The sequence below is a fragment of the Pleurodeles waltl genome, chromosome 4_2, assembly GCF_031143425.1.
Source record: "Pleurodeles waltl isolate 20211129_DDA chromosome 4_2, aPleWal1.hap1.20221129, whole genome shotgun sequence".
NCBI lineage: Eukaryota > Metazoa > Chordata > Amphibia > Caudata > Salamandridae > Pleurodeles > Pleurodeles waltl.
The window spans coordinates 301,084,612-301,105,920 of record NC_090443.1 but is presented as its reverse complement, the minus strand read 5'-3'; the positions used below and the strand labels follow the sequence as shown (position 1 = coordinate 301,105,920).

Genomic DNA, 21,309 nt, shown 5'->3' with positions numbered 1-21,309 from the left:
TCTTTCAGTGAAGCAATTTCACAAGGTTGTATACATTTGTAGCATTTTCTTTTGCTTGCTGCAGAATAAACATATATGTTTCACCCAGACCCATTTAGCATAAACCCATCAGATTTTACAGGCTAATTGCTGAATGAGGTAAATCTGCACAGATGTATTTAATCTTTAAAGGAAGGTATGGTGGCCAAGCTGTTCAACCTACACAGCCTAGTTACTGAACTAAAATCATCTCTGCTGCTAAACCTGGTCTTCAAATTAGTAACTATAAAACTACAATCCCCTTGCACACCATAGATGAGAAATTAAACCGGTCGCTTCTAGAAGGCCTCGAACTCTGACCTTAAGCAGGCAACATTTTTCATGAGCATTGACGCGAGCAGTCACAAACGGTCATGGTCCTTTTACATTACCAGCAAAACTGTGGAAAAACTTATAAAATCTAGGAGATTTTATCAGGTCATTTTGACGGATATCGTGACCTTTTCCCCCCCAAACCCCATACAAATTCAGCTCCTCATACACCACTCCCCAAAACACTAGCCTACACCTTTACCTTCTAATTAACATAGTCATTGCGAATTGCCTGTGCTTGAAGGTCCAAAAAAGAGCGAACATTTCAAAAGGTGCCCTAGACATGGCCATCCTTCTAATGCAGGCATTAAAAACCAGCCAACGTCATATTCAGTTCCTGGAGACCAATAGCACTTAGAAATGCACATTAAAAAGTTAATTGTAAATGTAACCCCAAGAACTGAGTTTTGATTTCAGATATATATATCATCCCTTGCGAATGGCTTTTATCGTCCGATTTATATGAAATCGTCTTTTATTGCTGTCGTTATTTTAATTATGGGATACCTGTGTGGATTGCTGTTGGATATGAAATAAATTCTGTCGGAGCCTATCATTAAACTTCACTAAACCAACTCATCCCATTTTAAAGAACTCTTCTGCCCTTTTCTGCTCAGCCTCGCATCCTTTGTGGTGCTCTGAGACCGAATCATAGTGGTGGGATTGTGAGGCCTGACACTCTTCGGCAATCACTGCTTTGGCTAGAGTAGGGAATGGGTGACTTTTGAAAATATGTGACCACCAGGCAGGGTTTCCTAACAACTCCCATGCTCAAGTTAGGGCTTGCATAATGTACTGTCTTTGGACGTCCCCAAAACCATCAGTGTGAGGGACTCCAGTGGTCTATCTTCACTTTCACTGTTTTTTTGTTTAAAGACACAATTTATTGAGATACAAATATAAAAATAATACAGTAGTAACATTCCAGAATATAATGAATTAACAGTGCATTAAGTACATTAAGCTTTCTGCTGATATAATAAAATACCATACTTATGTATCAATAATAAGAAAAAGAGAACGCGCTGTTGGGAACCAGCTGGGGCAGATGCCAAGCCCCCTTGGAACGGTGTGTGCGACCGCTGCCGCGGGACGCGCTGATTGGTGTTTGGCGCCAGGGGCGGGAAGCAGCCCCCTTTGAAATCTAACGCGCGCCTGCTTCTGCGGGATGCACTGTTTGGGAACCAGCTGGGGCAGATGCCAAGCCCCCTTGGAACGGTGTGCGCATCCCCTGCCGCGTGACGCGCTGATTGGTGTTTGGCGCCAGGGGTGGGAAGCAGCCCCCTTTGAAATCTAACGCGCGCCTGCTTCTGCGGGATGCGCTGTTTGGGAACCAGTTGGGGCAGGAGCCAAGCCCCCTTGGAACGGTGTGCACGCCCGCTGCCGCGGGACGCGCTGATTGGAAGGAGCCAAGCCCCTTTGGAACGGTGTGTGCGCCTGCTGCCGCGGGACGCGCTGATTGGTGTTTGGCGCCAGGGGCGGGAAGCAGCCCCCTTTGAAATCTAACGCACGCCCGCTTCCACGGGACGCGCTGTTTGGGAACCAGCTGGGGCAGGAGCCAATTTTGCCCGACAATAGCAGGATCTGAGGAGCTCCAAGTTTATCCCAGGTAAGGGGTTTCTAGCATGGCAATAGTCGGTGGGCCCAGAAGGGCCAATTGCATTCTCTACCAAGTGTTTAAGTGAGGAGGCCTGAAATAAGAGGAAAAGATGGGCAGACGAGGGGGCGGGAGCTGAAGAAAAGCACGGGAACAATAAAACCCTAGATGGATTTCTTCAGAAGGCCGTCGGGGCACTTGAAAAAGAGATAGAAATGGTACAGCGCCCATCCTCAGCCCACAGCCCAGCCTACAGCTGTCAAGCCATACAGCCCCCTTTGTCAGTAGATTCACAGCCCGCATTGACCACCCCTCCCACTATACCTTCTAGAAACCCTCAAGAGCACCTGGTTGAAATTCCGAATGAACTTACTTCTCTTTCCGCACCGACCCCGCCAATTCGGGGCCCTTCTAAAGGAGGGTCCCTAATCATTGCCGATTCCAATAACAAAGGGAAAAGGAAACAAAGGGAGTCTATCATAAAAAACAAACGAACCCGGATCTCGAGCTCCCCCAATCCGGGTCTGGCTTCTGGTAATGATGATATTATAACCCCCCTAGAAAGTGCTAATGGACGACTGGCAATCGATTATATAATGGAATTTATAAAAGAAGAGTTCACCAAGCTGCTTCTCCCTATAGCAGCCCGTCTTCAAGCGATTGAGGAGAAACTGGAAGGACTCACCAGGATTCAGTTGCCAGTATCTCCTCCACCTGCAGAAATTCAATCTTATTCTCACCCATCTCACTTGAGCCAACCTCACGCTAATGGCGGCAGATCCCCTGCTCTAATGAGCAAGGGTCTCCTCCTTTCCAATAACTACGAGGGGGACTTATCTGATAGAGCAGTTAACATCCCAAAGAACAAGTATTTTAAGGTTCCCGCCCCTCTTTTAAAAATAATTGGAAGTTCTGCTTCTTCTAACAACACAGCAACTAATGTTAGTGCAGCTAATTCTATTTATGAGCTTCCTCCAGCAGGCCCCCTGAAGATGGTGCAGATCAACGGCAGGACTGGATCAAGAGCGCTACATCTTCCACCAGAGTCATGCCCATACGTTCATGTCATCACCAATGTCCCTGAACTTAAGACCAACACCCCGGAATCTTTCACCGAACTGAAAAACAAGGTTATACATTGGTAACATGCAAATGCTAGGTTTGCATTCCATATGATACCCTCGATATTGATGGTGAGAAGAGTGGGATGGGTGGGATCGCTGGAGAAGATTGGCACAGGGGACTGTATTGTTATCAATTTCAATTCACCTGCTCTCGTCCAGCAGCTCTTTTTAAATGCTAACAGACCCTATCCTTTAGCACAGGAAGTCTCTCTGTGTAGACTGCAAGTGTTTTACCCTCCAGCGGCGACAGTCGCGAATAATAAGCTGCTAACGGCGCACAGAGTCTCCCCTGGCATCCAGCTACAGTCTGACCCCGAATTAGGCCTTAGACCTTCCTAAGCTTCTCTCTCTGAGATAGATTGACTCAACGATGGACTACGGGGAGTAGGTATGAGTTGCCATGAGACTGAGCATACCGTCTACCCAATTCCTAGTGGTCTTACTCCATCCATACCACTTACTCTGACAGATTCCTGCAATCTGGGAATTAGCGAGAATACCACATGTGTAGCCAGTGAGGAGGGGGGGATCCCGCGCGATAAACGCATCTTGCAATCCTGGGTTTACCTCGTCTGTTAAGTTACTAGACCTGAATATGGCTGGTTCTGCACCCAGCGGGGCAAACAAACTACAGGACAAGAAAGAAAAGGGCCATTGTACGATCGTGGGGGACAACAAGGCTTTTAGCTGCATCTCCTCTCTCAGTGAGCAATCCCTGAGAGAGGTTGGGCATGCTAAAACAAATGTTTTTGACACGGTTCTTAGCTGGAACATAGCAGGGCTGGAGAGCAAAATGCAAATCCCAGGATGGGGTCAATTTATTGACGAACATCAGATTTGTATATTCCAAGAAACATGGGCACTGGGGCCCAAATATAGACTAGGCTTTAAAAGCTACTGGATTGCAGCGCGCAAGGTGTCTTCTGGGAGACCATCAGGAGGGCTACTTTTATGGCTAAGCAGTTCTCTCATGTGTAAAGTTGAAGTCGTAGATATGTGCTGCCCTGACTTACAGGCCTTACTAGTATCGACCGTCAAGGAGAGACCTCTATTAATAATTAATATCTACATTAGGAGTGTAGGCAGTCACTATGATTCTGATGCCCTGACCATATTGGATATCTTTCTCCATAGCAACATTTCATCCCATTTCATCTTAATTGCAGGGGACCTTAATGTTACATTCAAGCCTTACCCTCCTACCCAAGAGCTATACAAAGAAGAGGATGCCTATTGGGGTATCCCCCAGTTAGTGTCAAATAAAAGACCCAGACTGAATAGAACAGCGCACCAAGTTGCTGATATCACACTAACACATGGTCTTCGAGCTTGCAACGGTCGCTCCCGTTCAGACACTAACTTGCACCCCACTTTTAGGCGTGGAGCTCACAGGAGCCAGATTGATTATATTCTACTTGACATCCGACTGTGGGGCCACATGTCTGACATGAGGGTGCAAGAACACGATGAGAGTGACCATGACCCACTGATTTTATCGATTAGAGGTTTGTTGCCTTCGCTTGAAGCTCCCCACTCTAAGACATATGCGCAACAGCTCACCCTGACAAATAACAGACGTAATGTCAAATGGGCGTCAGTTATTACCTCCTCTGATTCCCTTTCATCAATATACAACTTATTAGCAGATCAAATGGAGCGTATGCTTTCACACTTAGAGGATGGTGACGGGCTATTAGCAGCTCATACTGAACTGTTCAATACTTTAAAGCACCTTTTTACAAAAGAGATCACTAGTAAACCTATGAAGAAGTGCCGTGCAAGGTGGTTTAGCAACACATGCAGGGAAGCCCAGCATAACCTATTGAGAACACTGAAAGAAGGCCATGTAGAGCTCATAAGAAAAGCAAGGAAGGACTATAAACAGGAATGCTCCAGGGCGCGCAGGAGCTGGGAGGAGGCCAGATGGGTAACTATCCTGGAGACTGCTAAAACAAACGATACTTCTAGGTTTTGGAAATTGATAGCAGACGACAGTAGAGATTCCTCTTCTTCGCCCGGTACCTCAATCCTCTTCAGTGTGGGCTGAGCACTTTGGTCGACTATATGAAGGGCCACCCGAAGCTGCTTTTAGGACCCCTGACGACAGCGCAACCCTTGGGGCCACCCCGATTAAATTCACTCTAGCTGAAACCAGAGCTGCAATAATCTCATTGAATTGGGGAAAGGCCCCTGGTCCTGATAAGATCCCGGGTGACCTATATAAAACAAGACCCGACATATGGGCCCCTTACCTAAACCTAATCTGTAATGCAGTTGCAGCAGGAGCTTCTGCTCCACCTTCCTGGAAAGGGGCCGAGATAGTTCCCATTTTCAAAAAAGGTAGTCCCAATGATCCTGCCAATTATCGCCCGATATGTCTACTTGACAACTCCCAAAAAATCTATGCAAAGCAACTCTTGTTCCACCTTGATGAATGGTTTGCAGAGTCTGAAGCCATATCCGATCTACAGACAGGGTTTAGACCTGCAGTCAGTACCATAGATCAAGCCCTGAGATTTCTGACAATCAAATGGAAGAATGTGGACCTGGGGGGGGGGGTGGAAATCTGTATGTGGTTTTCATTGACCTTAGAGCCGCATTTGATTTGGTTCCCAGGAACTTGTTATGGCTGACACTATCCAATATGGGCGTTCCAATAGGCCTTCTGAAACTCATTGTTCTACTGCATGAGAATACCTATGCACAAATTAGGTGTGGTAAGGATGGTGAGCTGACAGACCCTGTAGCTATCAAAAGAGGAGTCAGACAAGGTTGTGTCCTAGCCCCCACCCTTTTTCTTCTATACATAAACAATTGCATCCAATATTTAGAGAATTGCACAAAGGACTCACCCAAATTGGCCGGAAAGAAAATACAGTGTCTGCTATATGTGGACGACACAATCCTGCTAGCCAAATCACAGATGGGAATTCAAAATCTGGTCAATCAATTCTGTGTCTTCTGCAGAGACCACAGGCTGGATGTCAATGTTGAGAAAACAAAACTTATGATATATAGCGCCTCAAGAAAAAGACCTTGTGTAAGAATAGCAATGAATTCAATCCCGTTGGAAAGAGTGGCAGAGTTTGATTATAGCGGAACTTTGGGGTTCTCACAGAAAATTGGACATTTTACAAACTAAAGAAAATCATTTCCTCAGACATGTTTCCAGGTTAGGGAAGGGCACACCTATGACCCCTCTTAGACTTGATCTAGGACTAAACAGTATCAAAGACACAGCGGGTCTGACACCGCTCTCTTACTGGATCCGTCTATGGAAAACTGACGAACTTGAACCATTCAGGGTGGCGATAAGAGAACTTATAACATCTTCACAGGGATGGGAAAAATCCTTTGGCTGAAGGAGATTAAATCTGCCTGGGATAAGCTAGGTTTTCCCCACTATTGGAAGTATACCGAGCTGATTCCTGCTAATGCTAGGCAACTCGTCAAAGAGAGATATCGGGAGAAAACCAACAAAGATCTTTTACATCGTAATAGGGTGGGCAGGCTAACAGTAGAATTTCTTCAAGTCAAACATGAACCCCGGCCCGAGAACCTCATTGACCTTCCTATACCTGCACGTGCCCGCGCCCTATTTCTCCAGCTAAGATACGGCACTTTACCCGTTAATAGCTTCATGGCCCATTGGTCATCAAACAACCCCTCGACCGACAGATGTATATTTTATCACCAATGTAAGGCAACAACTGAGCACATGTTGTTCTTCTGCCCCCTATACAAGAGCCCCAGAGGGAGGTGGATCATTCCTCTGTGCAAAACTCTACTACTGCAGGACCCAGCTAATGCTATCAGAATATGCAAATATGACTCATCCACATTGGTAGTTAGCTCAGTCACCAAATATCTGTCTGAAGCTTGGTTCATTCGTCGTGGGTTCATCTTAGCCACGGGGCTCTAAGTTGGCTAGGTACTCTTTTGTCTATAGATGGGGATTTTAATAAGATATATTTATTTCCTTTTTAAATACTTAGATGTGTTATGTATCTCGACTTTGATGAGAATTTTATTTAATCTTCCTGTGGTTTTTAGGAATTTTCAGGAGCATTGGGTCCCTCATATGAGAAGTTGAGGTCCCATTAGTTTATATAGATGAATTCTTAGCCCAATTGCCATGGCATTTTATAAAATATGTAGACATGACAACAAATACACCAGCCCATAAATCGGTCATGATATCGGTTACAGCTTCATGGAATGTACTAACTGTATTTATTTGAATGAAGGACACAAGTTTCTTCTTTCTCTACTTTTATTGCCATGTATGATTCTTTTATTGTATCTATAAATTAATTATGATGCTGGGTTTAGCTCTAATTAACGCACTGACGGTATTTATTCGAATGCTGGCTACAAGGTTTTATTATTGTTATGTATGACTGTTATTCTGCATTTTAATGGTCTAAATTTTTAGTCAGAATAAATAAATAAGAAAAAGAAAAAGAGAAAGAAAGCAGAGGTAGGGGATAGTGAGAGGATTAATGACAATAAAGTTTTTTCCTATAATGAAGAAATGAGAAAATGACAATCACAACAATGTAAAATAAATATAACAATTAAATAGTTGAATGATAATTTACAATTGATATGCAAAAAAACTGTTAAATAAGGAGGAAAGTCAAGGGAGTTACTGGTGACCAAAGGATTTCTTGTTTATAGCCAGGAACATTGGAGTGATTTAAGTTCTATCCAACCAACGATTGTAACAAATACCATACCACTGTGTTTGTAAAGATATATCTAGAGCATGTTTCCTATTTGTTGAATGCCAAGAGCAATTAGTAAATCTACAATTTGTACACTGAAAACACAAAAGTTCACATTTTCAGAAAAGCTACCTAAAAAGAGGCTTGTAACGGAGAAAGGGAGACATATATGAAAAATAGAGTTGATTTGTATCCAAACTTGTAACCGGAATTGATATGTGTTAGGGCATTCAAATAACTTGGCTTTATATCCGAAACAGAGATGTTACAAGTCCAACAGGATGAGGGGATATTGAGTTAAACTTATGTAAGGTACCTGGGGTAACCATTAGGTGGTTCTAAATAAAAATAATGTTTGAGAGGTTGGCAGCACGAGACATTTTGTGAATCTTGAGCCATATTATATTCCATTAAGAAGGGGGGAAGGAAGTTTGTTAGTCTTTTTTCCACTGTAACTCGAATGCTGTTTTATGTCTAGGATCAGGAGGGGAAATAGGTTGAGTATAGGTATTGGATGCCGAGGGAAATGTTTATAAAATTTGCAGGGGGCAAGGGATGGAAGTTGGAGAGGTGATCAAACGGAGGGTATAATAGGTTTTAGAAATGGCTGAGATTCAATTTTGGAATTTATAGTTTTTATGAATTAGGTAATTGAAACGAAGATTGAGCCTGAGAAAAAGAGATAAATTAATGATTGTGAATTAATTTATGAGTCCATAATAAACATTTTGCCAGTTTGGATTTCCAAAAAGTATATCTAATATTGATTTCAATAAATTTATTGTACCAAATCAAAGAACTGTGAAATTGATCCATAGCGGAAAGATTAGAAATATAAGTTGTAATAACTTACAAGCGTTTTTGAGGATAGGATATCAGATGGATAAATATCACCAAGTAAGTGACAAAACTTCTGAAAAAGAAAAAGGTTGAATAAAAGATAACTCTAGCTCTATCCATAACGGGGGGATACTTTCACTGTTTGATCTTTACAAGGTGTCATAAGACATCCATCACTACTGAAAGAAGTCTCCCCTCTTTGATGACATAGTGATTACCTTTGAATAAATGATTATGAAATATTGAGACTAGTACATAAGGACTTTAGACATAACACAACAATGTGCCAAAATTACCGTGATACCGAACACAATGGTACTTTTTCAATCAATTATTTAATTTGAAAACCACTGAAGACTGAATTTAGAAGCAAATAAGCTCTGATTAAAAAACAAAAACTAACCCATATAAATGAGTGTTTAGTATTTGTATTTTTCTATGAAGTATGGAATACTGAGTCAAGCCTTATTTGGTTCCAAAAATGGGACCCAATGATCAACAGAGTTTTTTGCAGAAGACACCCTACTCGCCAGTATATCTTATTGTCTGGAAAAATACACGTCTGAATAGGGAATCCTTCTAAAGTAGACGTGCTACATGTTGGTTGATGAACCCAATCCATGGCTGGTTTTGATAATAACTACATACTAGGAAAATTAGCCCATTTTTTATTTTCATTGTATCAAATGTAGTTGGGTGAATAGCTTGAAAATCTGGCATGTATCGACCACTCATTGACCAATGCCGGCAACTCTTATCAAAGGTGGAGTTTTTTTTTAAGTGGTGGTGTCCTTCCAATAAGCTGATACAGTGGCCTTGCCAAGGACACATTTGGTTATACTCCTCAGTTCCAAAAACGCAACTTCTGTCCATCACAACTAAATCGAAAGATTAAACAACTAGAGACTAGAGTCTCAAGATGTACTGGGCTCCTTCGAAGAGAGTGAGGTTCTGGTGCTCACAAACACTGATGCTGTGCATGGTGTTTTTATTGGTCCTTTTAGTTTTTTCTTAAATTTCTTTATGTCTGGTACTGCTTTCCATCTCCTGCTACTCCTTTTGTACATGCTTGAAAAACATTGAATGCTGATTACTGTTGTGACTATTAATATAACATTCAGGGTTAATACACATCTAAAACCAGCTACTGTCATTATGGTATTTGAAGTGCTGCAGTAGCATTGGTCGCTCAGTGCTTTGAGTCATCATACTTTGCCGATCGATTCTGCGCAGCCTTTGATTAATCTCCGTGGCCTGCGGTAGAAGACAGCAGCTCGCCATCCATGGATTTCATTTTTGAACTTTTTTTTTACTACTGAAGATAGAACTGCTCTTGGCACAGTAGAGGGAGTGTTTTTAGGTTGAGCATAGCAGCATGCAAACTCTGCTTTTCTGACGTGTTGGTATCTATGTGGGCTTTTAACCACGCCCACTGCATGCCCATCACTATCATTTGTTCATGCGCTTGCCTTTCAAAAATCCTTCATTATCATTGGTAAATGCTTTACGTTTGTCCCCCCTTGGGGAAGCTTTTTACCGCCTTGGCCATCGACCCTGTTACATGGATAATTACACTTTTGCTGATACGTTTGACTGCGAGACAACTTCTTTTTGTTTTGTGTCTCTCCTTTGTGCTCATGTTCATGGCGCCCATGGTGCTTTGAGTCAGCTTGTTTATGTCAACTGTTTTACTTTTCGTTTTCAATTTATTTGGCATGAAAAGTACAGTTAGGAATTTACAACTCTAAGAGCTCTAACTCGAGCAAGCGGGAGACCTGTTGCATTGCAAATGCTTGTTTAATTACTGTAATACACTAGTAAGTGGGTTCAGTTGATGTTTTACAAATTTCTACTGCTTTTTCCGCATATGCCACAGTGCTGGTAGTTGATCCCATGCTTATGCAGTATATATATGTGAAGGGATGCCTGCATCTGATGTTTTCTAAGCGCAAGGGGTGTATGGTGGATCCACTCCTCACCGAGTGCTTAATTTGTACAAAAAGTAAGAACAGGGGCCTAAAGTTTTTCTTTAGAGACCACCACTGGTGCTGCTCGATCCAGGTATTCAAATACCATGGCTGCCGCATCTTGATTCCACCTTGTGCCTCCTTCTTCCACCACCTTACAGGTCTTGTTCCTCTATTTCACCCTTGCAGGTTCTTTTTCATCCCTGTCTTCTCTCTTTGTCACTGTGTTCCTATCTTTCTCTTCATCCTTCTTTTTAGAAGAGCTGGACTAGCAATATGAGACACAGGGGACGACTATGGCAGGTCCAGGACCAGGGTTCTGCATTTACAGGAGAATGTACAGAAAGATCCAGTGTGGCAAACATCGTAGAAAGAATACACACAAATAATTTTCTGTTCCAAATATTCCTGGTTAGAGTCCATCTCACTCACTAAGCATACTCGGTCCAATAAGTGTCTGGTATGAAAACGTTTTCCAGGGTTGCTTTCAACTCCTCTTTTTGTTCTAAGTCAAAGTCTGATGGCGAAAAGTATTTCCCAATCCACAAAAATGAGCGCTGGTGACAACCACTGTCGATCACCACAAATATTATAAGAACTGTCCTTACCCATAGATAAGTAGCGGGCTCGGTGGTAACTGTTTTTAACTTGCTACGAGATTCAAATCGAACCACCTTGTTACTGGTTAGCACCAAATGATATCTTGGGAGTGGCAGTTACTGATGCCGTCCCCAAGTGACACTTAGGCCTCAGCAGTGCTTAATTTGAGCAGGTGGTTGCTGGTGGCGGCTTTCGGCACTCATTTTTGGGAATCTGCACATATTTTCCTGTATTAGGCATTTACCGAGGGCAAGAGAGGGGAAAACCTCACAAAACAGAAAGACGGAAGAAGTGAAAGCGGAAAAACCTTTGTAAAGGAAGAAGTCAGGACCCTGCAAGAGTAAAATAAAGGGACGGAGAGTGTCTGGTAGTGGATTAAAGAGGCATGAGTTTGGTTGAAGTAGGTGCGGCTCGCGGTGCTTTGTAGGGGCGGGGCAGCACGGGGGAATTAATTAAAAAAATTAAAAATACTTACCTGCGTCGTCGTCATCGCCGCTGCTGCCACCATCGCGCTGCTCCTCTGCTGCAGGCACCGGCTCCCATCCTGCCCTGCGGACAATATTAACGCTGCTCAGAGCAGCGTTATGATTGGCTAGGAACACCCAGCCAGGGCAATCCCAGGCACCCTGGGAGCCTGTGCCTGCTCTCTCCAGCCTGGCAGCACAGTGCCGGGCTGGATAGAGCACAGTGCGCATGTGTGTTTGGCTGGCCTGAGACGGCTGGCCAAACATACATGCACGCCGAGGGTGAGTGCTGTGCACTCCCACCTCAGTGCTTCTCACATCCCGTGGCCCTGCCCCTTTTACTAAAAAACGATAATAAACATAGTTTATTATCGTTTTGTAGTAAAATGTTTGCAGCTGCTGGGAGGGGGGTTGGGGTGCGATGCTCCTCCTCCCTAGCGGAGGACCAGCGCCTGGATTTAGGACTGAGCTGCCCTGGTATTCAAGGTGCCCACATTTAATAACACTGCCGCGGTCTTCTGAGCAGAACTTTGAGCACCGGCATTAATTCTTTCACAAATTAAGCACTAGAAAACAGGTTTCAAGAAGGGAGGATATGGACCACTGAAAGAACATTAGAGCTGGGCTTCAATACGCATTAATATAAGGCTGACAATCCCCTCTGCAGGGAGGTGATTACGAGGGGCCCCCTTTCCTATAATGAATCCATCTTATTGACGGTGGCAATAGGCTTGCACACTCCGCGTGGTAATTATGTAATTAATGATAATATTGATTGGTGTCAGATATTCTAAGACACCTTTAAACAAGGTCTGTTAATAAAAATGGTTCAACCTCTTAACCCTAAGCTGTGTGTCTGGTTATTTTGCGCTGCAGGGGTTGTAATGTTATTAACATAACTCGGAGAGCGCCCGCAGCGACAGCGCTAGCACCCAGAAATCATTAACGAAACTGTAGGTCAGTGGAGAAAAATAAAAATATCGCAGGTAGTATTTATTAAGAATGATTCATCATTAATGTCAAAATATTACTACATTCCATAAAAAAACAGCCATTCACATTATTATTCGCAGTGCTGACACCCCGCTCTCCCCCACTCCCCCCGATCCCAACCAAAAAAGCAATCTGGTAGACCACTGATATGATTCCCGCCTGCATACCAGTGTTACCTCAGGGACGCTGGCCCATACTTGAAGTTAGCTAGCCCTCCTGGGCTGACAGGCAACGGTCTCATCGATCTAGATGTGCAACATGCCACGGTGGAGAGCAGGGGGGCGCAGTGAAAAGAGGCCAAAGTGACCCCTAGTCAGGCTTTTAATCCCCTGCCACCACCACCTCATGTTCCACAATATCCCACGCCCAGAGCTTTCCAGTTGCAACAAAAAGGCTTCGTAGTGGGCTTCTAGGCCCAGAGGTGCTGGAGGTATGGCGGTGATCCCATTAACCCATGCTAATGATGCTGCCATCCATGGTGAAATGTGGTCTGTCTATTTCTCCTAAGTAAACAGAGGTGAAAAACTATTTTTGTTGACCCCCCACATGGGTTATCTGGAAGGGAGAAGCCGAGACCATCATAACCTCATGCACCCCATACGTGCCCCTAGTGGGGTTTGGCTCTCCAGCCCACATCACGGCCTCCCTGTTTTGGATGGGTGGGGTTGATGCCCCCGCCCATCAGCACTGCACATGCTACTTTTGTGTCTAAGGAGACGCCTGAGCAGTTGTGCTGATATAATTTTCAGAATGGGGGTGCTGATAGCAATGTTACATCACTGAAATCATTGGGATTGTGAAAAATCCAAGATTTACACAAAGAATAAGTGTGGTAAATACATTCAGCAGGAGAGTAGTAAAGGTGTAGTATGTAGCTGGTGGTTGCATTTTGGAGCACACTGTTGCAAATATATTACTTAAGCATTGTATGGTAGCACACTGTGAATTACAGCCGGCACATTTTCCATTGAAAGGGCCACTAAATTGGAACAGACATACAGTTTTACTGATAAAACTATATAGCACACAAATAATAATGTGTGGAAATTGGGTTTAAGTGAATATTCATGTATGCATCACTAAGTGTATCGATATTTTTAAATCAAATTAAAATCATTGATTCCATCACACTTCACAATTATGAAAAAAATATACCTCATTTGTGCTTTTCTATCTGTTGACACATTTTGAAATAATTGTGCAGTTCATTTATTGGTATTTAAATTTTGTTGTGAGTTAGAAAAAAATGTCATCCCAGAGCCTTTCCTTTCACTCTCATTGCACCCAGCAAGATTGTTATATAGTTGACGTTACAAAATCCTCTAATTTTGCAGTTAATGAAAGAAAAAAAACACCAATCCCAATGTTAAAAGAATAAGCAGCAATTTGTCCGAAGACATAGTCTGACATTTTACATTTGTCTTTGAAAGCGCAGCAAATGTGACAAGATAAAAACATTTAAGGGTATTTTTATTGCTTGTTCACCTTCTGAACTCCTGCATGGCTATTTTGATGGTGCTATACTACACAAAGCACCCCTACTTCCAGTGCCTATGGGCCTGAGATACATTTGCTGCACCCACAGCACAGAGAGCCTGAAATTCTTGGAGGATTACGTTGTCCCTGGCAACTGGCTCCGGCACATGGACTGAAGGATGGTGGTACCCGGCATTCTGCCGGATGCTGTATCCATGGAAACGCCTTCACATTGCGTCTGTCCTTTAGCGTCAGTTATGGATCCCCCTGGCTGTGTCCGCCCACCCAAACTAGTGCCACCCCCACCTTTTTAAGATTACTTAGGAAAAGAAGCTTTGACAAAGTCAATAGGTCCAGCTTGCAATTTGAATTCTGGCTAAAATATTTTTTTTAAGCCTGTACAGTGAAACTGAAAAACAGAAAAAAGGAGTGCTTCCTCTATACTAGGGCTCTTCCAACCTTTTCTACAATAGGAGCTACTTATGTTCAATGAAAGTTAGTCAGAGCTACTTATTAGTTTTGTAGTAGTCATCAAATCAGACACGATTACATTGGTGGCCAACATATGCCAAGAAAACTAGCAGTAACCACTTCAGTTCATCAGGCATGGTTGCCAGAAGTATTCTAAAAAAGGCTTTGTCAATGTGGAATGCCTCTACAAAGGTAATACAAAACAACGATGCCCCTAGCATCAAGGTAATAATATTAGTAGTATGTCCCTCCAACTCTGCATGAGTTATTACTCAAATACCAGCTTTAAATGTATTTTGGCAATTCATTCATTTTTCACCAAACATCAGCATCTCAGTTCTGAAAATACACACATTTGTTTTAAATACACTCTTTTCAATTTTAGCATACATGTATCAATTCAACCAAGGAAAAGCTTCTAATTTAGTAGGCTGGATGCACATAAAAGAGCTACTTTTAGTCAGTTAAAGAGCTATCAGTAGCTCACGAGCTACTCGCTGGAGAAGCCTGCTCTATACAATGCATCTGTGAGATAAAGTTTAAAGTGTGCTGATTCATTGTATATTTGAAATGTAAAATAGTTTCTCATTCATTGCAATGCAAGCACTCCATATGAAGTAGAATGATGTGCAAACACCCAATAGCACGAGGAGTTCAGAATGATTCACCAAAGAGACAATGGTAAAAGGTAAGAGAAAAATACACCTCTGGGAGAAGGCAAGGACAACTGTCTGTTTTAAACAATTGGGTATAATAGCTCATGCAGCCATCTGTGCCCAGAGGCTTAATGGGTCAGTTGACCTCTAATTAATGCTATATTTTATTACCTAATCAACAGCTGTGGGTACGTTTCCTTGCTTGCACTGGGGTCCTGTTGCTACTCCGATATATCTGTGCTGTCAAGCCAGACCTAAGAATGTGACGTGATGGGGGTCAGTGCTGCTCGTCACATGCCCCTTGAACTATAGGGCTGACTGCACATTTCATCCTTTCAATGTTGATAAAATCCACATCCCTATGAAACATACCTAGGCTACCTATTGTTGATGCATCTCATTCACCTGCCATTATCCTATATCTTCTCACTTTTATCTGTTTATTCTGTAGTCTGATAACGTACATAATTTCTCCTTCAGTAGTAGGGATCTAGGCACTTCCCGTTCCGGCTGATGCAGTGGCGTTTCAATAGCCCCCTACAGCCTCCGCGTTGTGTGTGTATTGGGGGTGGGGGGGGGGCGACAGGGGGACCTCCAGGATGGCACCCGGGTACTGTGCAAGGTCCCCTGGACTTAGAGCTCCTCGCGAGTTCAGGAGCATGGCTTTGTGGCGGTGCGACCAGTGCACTGACTTTGGTGTGGGCGCGGTGTTTAAAAATAAGTTACTAGTTTAGAAGCACTGAACTTGCTTGTGCTTCCAGTAGTTTTCAGGCAACAATAAAAAATGTCAAGATAACAGTAGTGATTAATGTTACTGCTGGTGATAAATCCCTATTTTGTCTAGTGGCATTTTTTACGTATGAAGAGGGATAATGTGCCTGCTGCAAAGAACGTGTACCATCCAGACCTCAACACTGTGCGTGAACTTTAAGTAGCGCTTCAAAGAAAGAAAAAGAAATGTATGTCAGAGAGGGGCTATGGTGAAGTGAGTGGCACTGTTGGAGTGGTAATGAGGGAATTCGTGAAAAAGGTCATGGGGGATGGGGCAAAAAAGACTGTCTCACCAGGAGCCACCAGCGCTAAAGCTGGCCTTGCGTGGGGGCCCACCTTCATGTATTTTGCAGGGGAGAGGGGGTGGGGGAAGTGAGGAGATGAGGGCTCAAGTTTTAAGCCACTGGGTAGATGTGGGCAATAGGGTACATGGCGAGACGGCAATTTGTCAAGAATCATACATCATGGTCAAATGGGGAAGCCAGATTATAACTCGATTTCCTTTGGCTCAGGTTTATCTGTTACACTTCACTGATGCAACAAAGCATCACTTCTACAGCAATGTATTCATGCATTGATGATTTCGTAAGCGTTTAGTGACGTATGTGAAGTGATTCAAAGCGCCACTGAAGTTTAACCTACTTATAGCTGATGATCTCAATACTCTCAACCCCACCACCTTGCACGGATATCTCCCCACATGATAAACTCCAGCAGGTTTTCGATTTTTAAGACACCACAATATTGAGAAAAAAAACACATTTGGTTAAAATCTGAGGAAAAAAACGATTTGAGCAACTTTTGCCTCTCACGTTTTAGTACACAAAATCATTATTCCCACATCCTGTTACATCAAAAAAGATTGGAAACGGGGTAAAAAACTTATAACATCAGGTGGGTTTAACAGTTATTGGTGCGCGTATTGTAAGAAACCCAGTTGTTGCTTCAAACAAAATTGCCTAAAGATTTTGCCGAGGGCCAGGAAAACTACAGAAACGGATTTTGCATGTTTTTACATCTGTTTGCCTTGACCCTCATTATGCAAACAGCAAACGCTGTTACGCTTTGGGCTTTGATGCCGGGTGTGAGTAACTCGGAGACCGTCTTTGCTCTGCATTCTGGTACTTGTAGTTTTACATTCCCTAAAACTGCAGGAAGACACGTGCCAAGCCTGCGGCGGGCCCACGAGCGGCCGCCATTGCACGAATGCAATGCGCTGAGGCGAGCATGACGCGCGAACAAGACCTCGTCTTTCTTCTGAGGACTGGCAGGCGGTGTCAACTCGGAGGTGGGGGGCGATGCCTGACGCTTGGCAGCCGACATCTGCTCGCCCGTCAGGCACATGTCAACGGGAGACCTGACGGCGCGTCTCCGAAGCCTGGGGCCTTGTTCGACATAGGTGGGGGAGATCTTTCTTTTCTTTCCACGCTCTCTCTGTCGATCACATGGACGCAGTACATCTGCCCTGGTGTGTGTTGTTCAAATGAATGCAAAATTATATGGAGACATTGCTTCTCTTTTGGAAGCCACGCCTGGAGGGACGTGTTAAGGTCCAGAGGTATCATCTGTGGTAATGTGCCCAGTTCTGGAGGCCATAACTAGAATATTGTGTTTAGTTCTGAAGGTCCCACTTGGAGTCCATTTGGAGTCCTGTGTCCATTTCTGGAGACCTTATCTCTAATATTGTGTCCTATTCTAGAGGCCATATTTAGGCGTTTGTGCTGAATTCTGGAATCCTCATCTATAATGTTATATACAGTTCTGGAGGCCACATCTTAAGGACTGTGTCCTGTTGTGAAAGCCACATCCGGAATGTTGTGTTAAGTTTTTTTCACCCTTGCATTGTGTCTAAATCTAGAGCCTCAGCTGTTTTATTGTGTATTTTTAAGTACTGCGTCCACTTCTCAAGACTACATCTTGAGCGTTGTGTTCAGTTCTGAAAGGGGAGTCCACATTATTGTGTCAAGTTCAGGTTGACCCATTTGGTTGAAGGTGTTCAGTTCTAAGGCCCTCACCTGCAGTGTTGTGTTCTGTTAGGCTTCCTCTGGAGTACTTTATATAGTTACAGATGTCTCATCTGGGCGCAGCATTATGCCCAAATCTGGTAGCCACACCTAAAGAAGACTGTACAGTTATAGTGGCCACGCCTCCTGAAACATACAAACAGATGGCCCACAAAATAGCTTAAAGCAACATTCCTGACTGGATTCTGAATAATTAGAATATGTGCTGAAATAAAAGGAGGGAGTGAAAAATGTAGGGAGAACGTTCATGGATTAGGGGGAATATAGGACAAAAAGTAAAAGGCAAAAATAGATGAAACTCCATTCAAAAGACTACTTCGTTCACTAAGGCAGATTCTCACAACTTGTGACCATGAGATGAGACTGAAATGGAAAGGCTCAGGTGTTAAAGAGAAGGTGGATGGCTCAGGTCATCATATAAGACCAGACATGCTCAGGGGCAACAGGTCACTTCAACAAAGTTTGTGGCAGGCCCAAGGAGGAAGAGGTTATCTATTTAAGACTGGAATGCAAGCATCAGGCATACAAGGGCAGTGTAAGAGACAAGGTGGGTTTCAAGAGAAAGAAGCCAAGGCATGCATCTGGAGGGGGAAGTTCTGAAGTAAGGTCCCAACAAGAGACGGTGAGGGGCTCAAGATCTAAGCTAAAATTCGAGAATTGAGGGGAGACTTTAGAGTAAAACACTAGCTGAGCTGATTTGCTCTGAACCCAAAGCTGGGTGGGTCACAACCTGACCACATATAGGGTGTGGGACACCCTTATGAGCCCCACGCATCCATACCCAAGGTGACCCTAGCATCGCCCCTGCAACAGAATCTAGCTTTTGTATCAAAGTTGGGCGGATCAAATCCTGCCCAACTCACACACACCCAACACCCTCAATTTGACTTTCAAAAAGATGCCTATACACAAACATGAGTCCCCTTTTAGGTGTCTCGGGACAGTCAGTGGTTATTAGGCATTATCACTCTTCAACATATACAAGCAGCAACTAGTGGCAATAAGCGAACAGCAGACTCCAGGCCAGCAATGTCTGGTTATAAGCATAAGAAAAATTTACAAACGATGAATCCAAAGACAACAACTGTCATGGCCCTGGCCCTTGTGGACCAACGATAATCATCCCCTGATCTGCTGTTCAATACGTCTACAGAGTGGCCTCCACTTGGGAGATGAATCTGGGAGTCAAGCCAACAGCACAAATTGTCTAATCTAATCCATACCGACTAATGCTTGTGATTGTTTTGTTGTGCTGTTTTGGAGGCACGAAAAGGTCCTCTTTGAATGGCAACATCCCAGTGAACAACGCTAGCGACACTGCATTTTATGAAAACTGTATGTGTGGGGGTCTGTAATTCCAACATTCTATTAATCCTCTGAACATTAAATATAGGCAGTTCTCAAAGTGACCGATTTCTAACTATTCTTGTGCCTCAAAGGCCTGCCATAACTTGAAACACTGCTCAGTGGAGTGGCCCAGATTTCTGGTGAGGGCACGAATGGATGACTACATTGTGCTATGCGCCGACCCACCCACCCAAAGGAGCTCTCTGGCAGAAAATAGCATGTTCAGGAATCCGGATACAAGGATGGCATTCAACTGGCAGGAACGCAACAACATCAAAGCAGTTCGAGGGCACATGCTTCAGTCTAGTTTTAGAAAATGGGTACCATTCAACTTCCATACCATCTGCCAGCAGGGATTTAAATGACAGCCTTTCAGGGGCCAACCCCTGTGTACTAATCCATGAACTCTGGTACTGACACCTTTCACTATCCAGAAAACTTTCAAAAGCTGAACTTTTCAAACAGATGTGGGACGTACCACCACACCGAGGATTGAGGCTAGCATTGTAGCAAGTGAGTAATGCTAGAAGGCCAGGCGCAGATTAATTGTGACCCAGAATAACTGTCAAGGTTTCAATAGTGGTGTGAATTTTAATTTAAAACCTCCCACCAGTAACTTGCACATCTTACACACCATTTTTTCCTTATTTAAAGCTTGGCCATCAAAATGTAGTGGGCATCCTGTCCACCATATTAAAATTACAGTAGGCTATAATGCACTGGTAATATGGCAGGCAGGATATCAATGTTTATGATTGAGTATTCCATACACTAATCTCTGAACAAGGCCCTTAGTTTTCTGCACTGGAGTGAGACATTTTCAAAGATGACTGCATGCAAAAAACATGCAAACCGTATGGTTTGGAGCGTACACAACCTCCCCTTTTTTGGATGCTTTCTCCTACTAAACCTTTTATTAGTGTAAATTACGCCTTGCAGTGGATGTTTTGCAAAGTTACAAACCTTGCAAGCTTCTGACCTCTGTCACCCAAAATTTCGCTGGCCGTTTTATAATTTGGATCAGCCATGGGGAAATACCCTAAATTCATGACCATTGCAAAGCAACCACACAGGCACGCGGGCACACAATACAAACTCACCTGCAGAGCGAGATAACAAAACAGGAGTTTTGTAGAGTGTACATTTACAACGAGAGTCGCTTGGTACTACTAAAATAAAATGGATGTTTGTTTATTGTTACCCAGCAGTACTCATTTTAATAACCTCAGAAAAATGAAAGGATGAGCGGACCCTCCCTGACTTGAGCCTGTGACCAAGAGGTTAAACAAATGTCTTTACAGTGGAAGCCTTGGTCCACTGAGCGTCCAGCCCAGCTCCTGCTGGGCTTTCCAGCCTTTGCATGATTGGGTGCAGTAGGCTTCTCATCCCTCTTTGTTCTGGGCATTGCTTTTGCTGCGCCACTACCCCTAACCTCCCCTTGCCCAGCTCTCACTTTTTTAGTGTCGAGCCTGCGTAGCATGCGCTTGCGAGATGCTGTAGTAGTTAGAAAAGGGCTTGGAGCCCTCCCATGTCACTTCAGTGTCTTTCATCGTGTCTTTCATCGGTGGGCTTACCTTTTAAAATCTGCTTGCTTTCATTAGTGGAAGGCATGCATACGTCATGCCTTTTCCGGTGGTTGGCCCTCCTCGAGTGCAGCAACCAAGTACTGAAAACATACCAGGCTCGCTGTTTTCCGTCCGGTTTGTGGACTACTTTTTTGCTTTTTTTGCAGTGCGATCTCGCTTGTTTAACAGCGTGATCGCGCTCGTTTTTTTTCCATTTAATGAGGCAAGAAAAGTCCGGTTGGGAGTTTACAATTGCTAATAGCTCTAACTCGTAGAAATGCGAGACCCATTGCATTGCAAATGCTTGTCTTTTCAGCTGTCTCCATTTATGCTCTC

General features: G+C 43.6%; 1 protein-coding gene across 1 annotated transcript in view; it reads right to left on the bottom strand.

The window, feature by feature from the left end:
* GRIN2B (glutamate ionotropic receptor NMDA type subunit 2B) overlaps positions 1 to 21,309 on the bottom strand; it is a 396,105-nt gene that overhangs the window by 131,758 nt on the left and 243,038 nt on the right. The window lies entirely within an intron of this gene.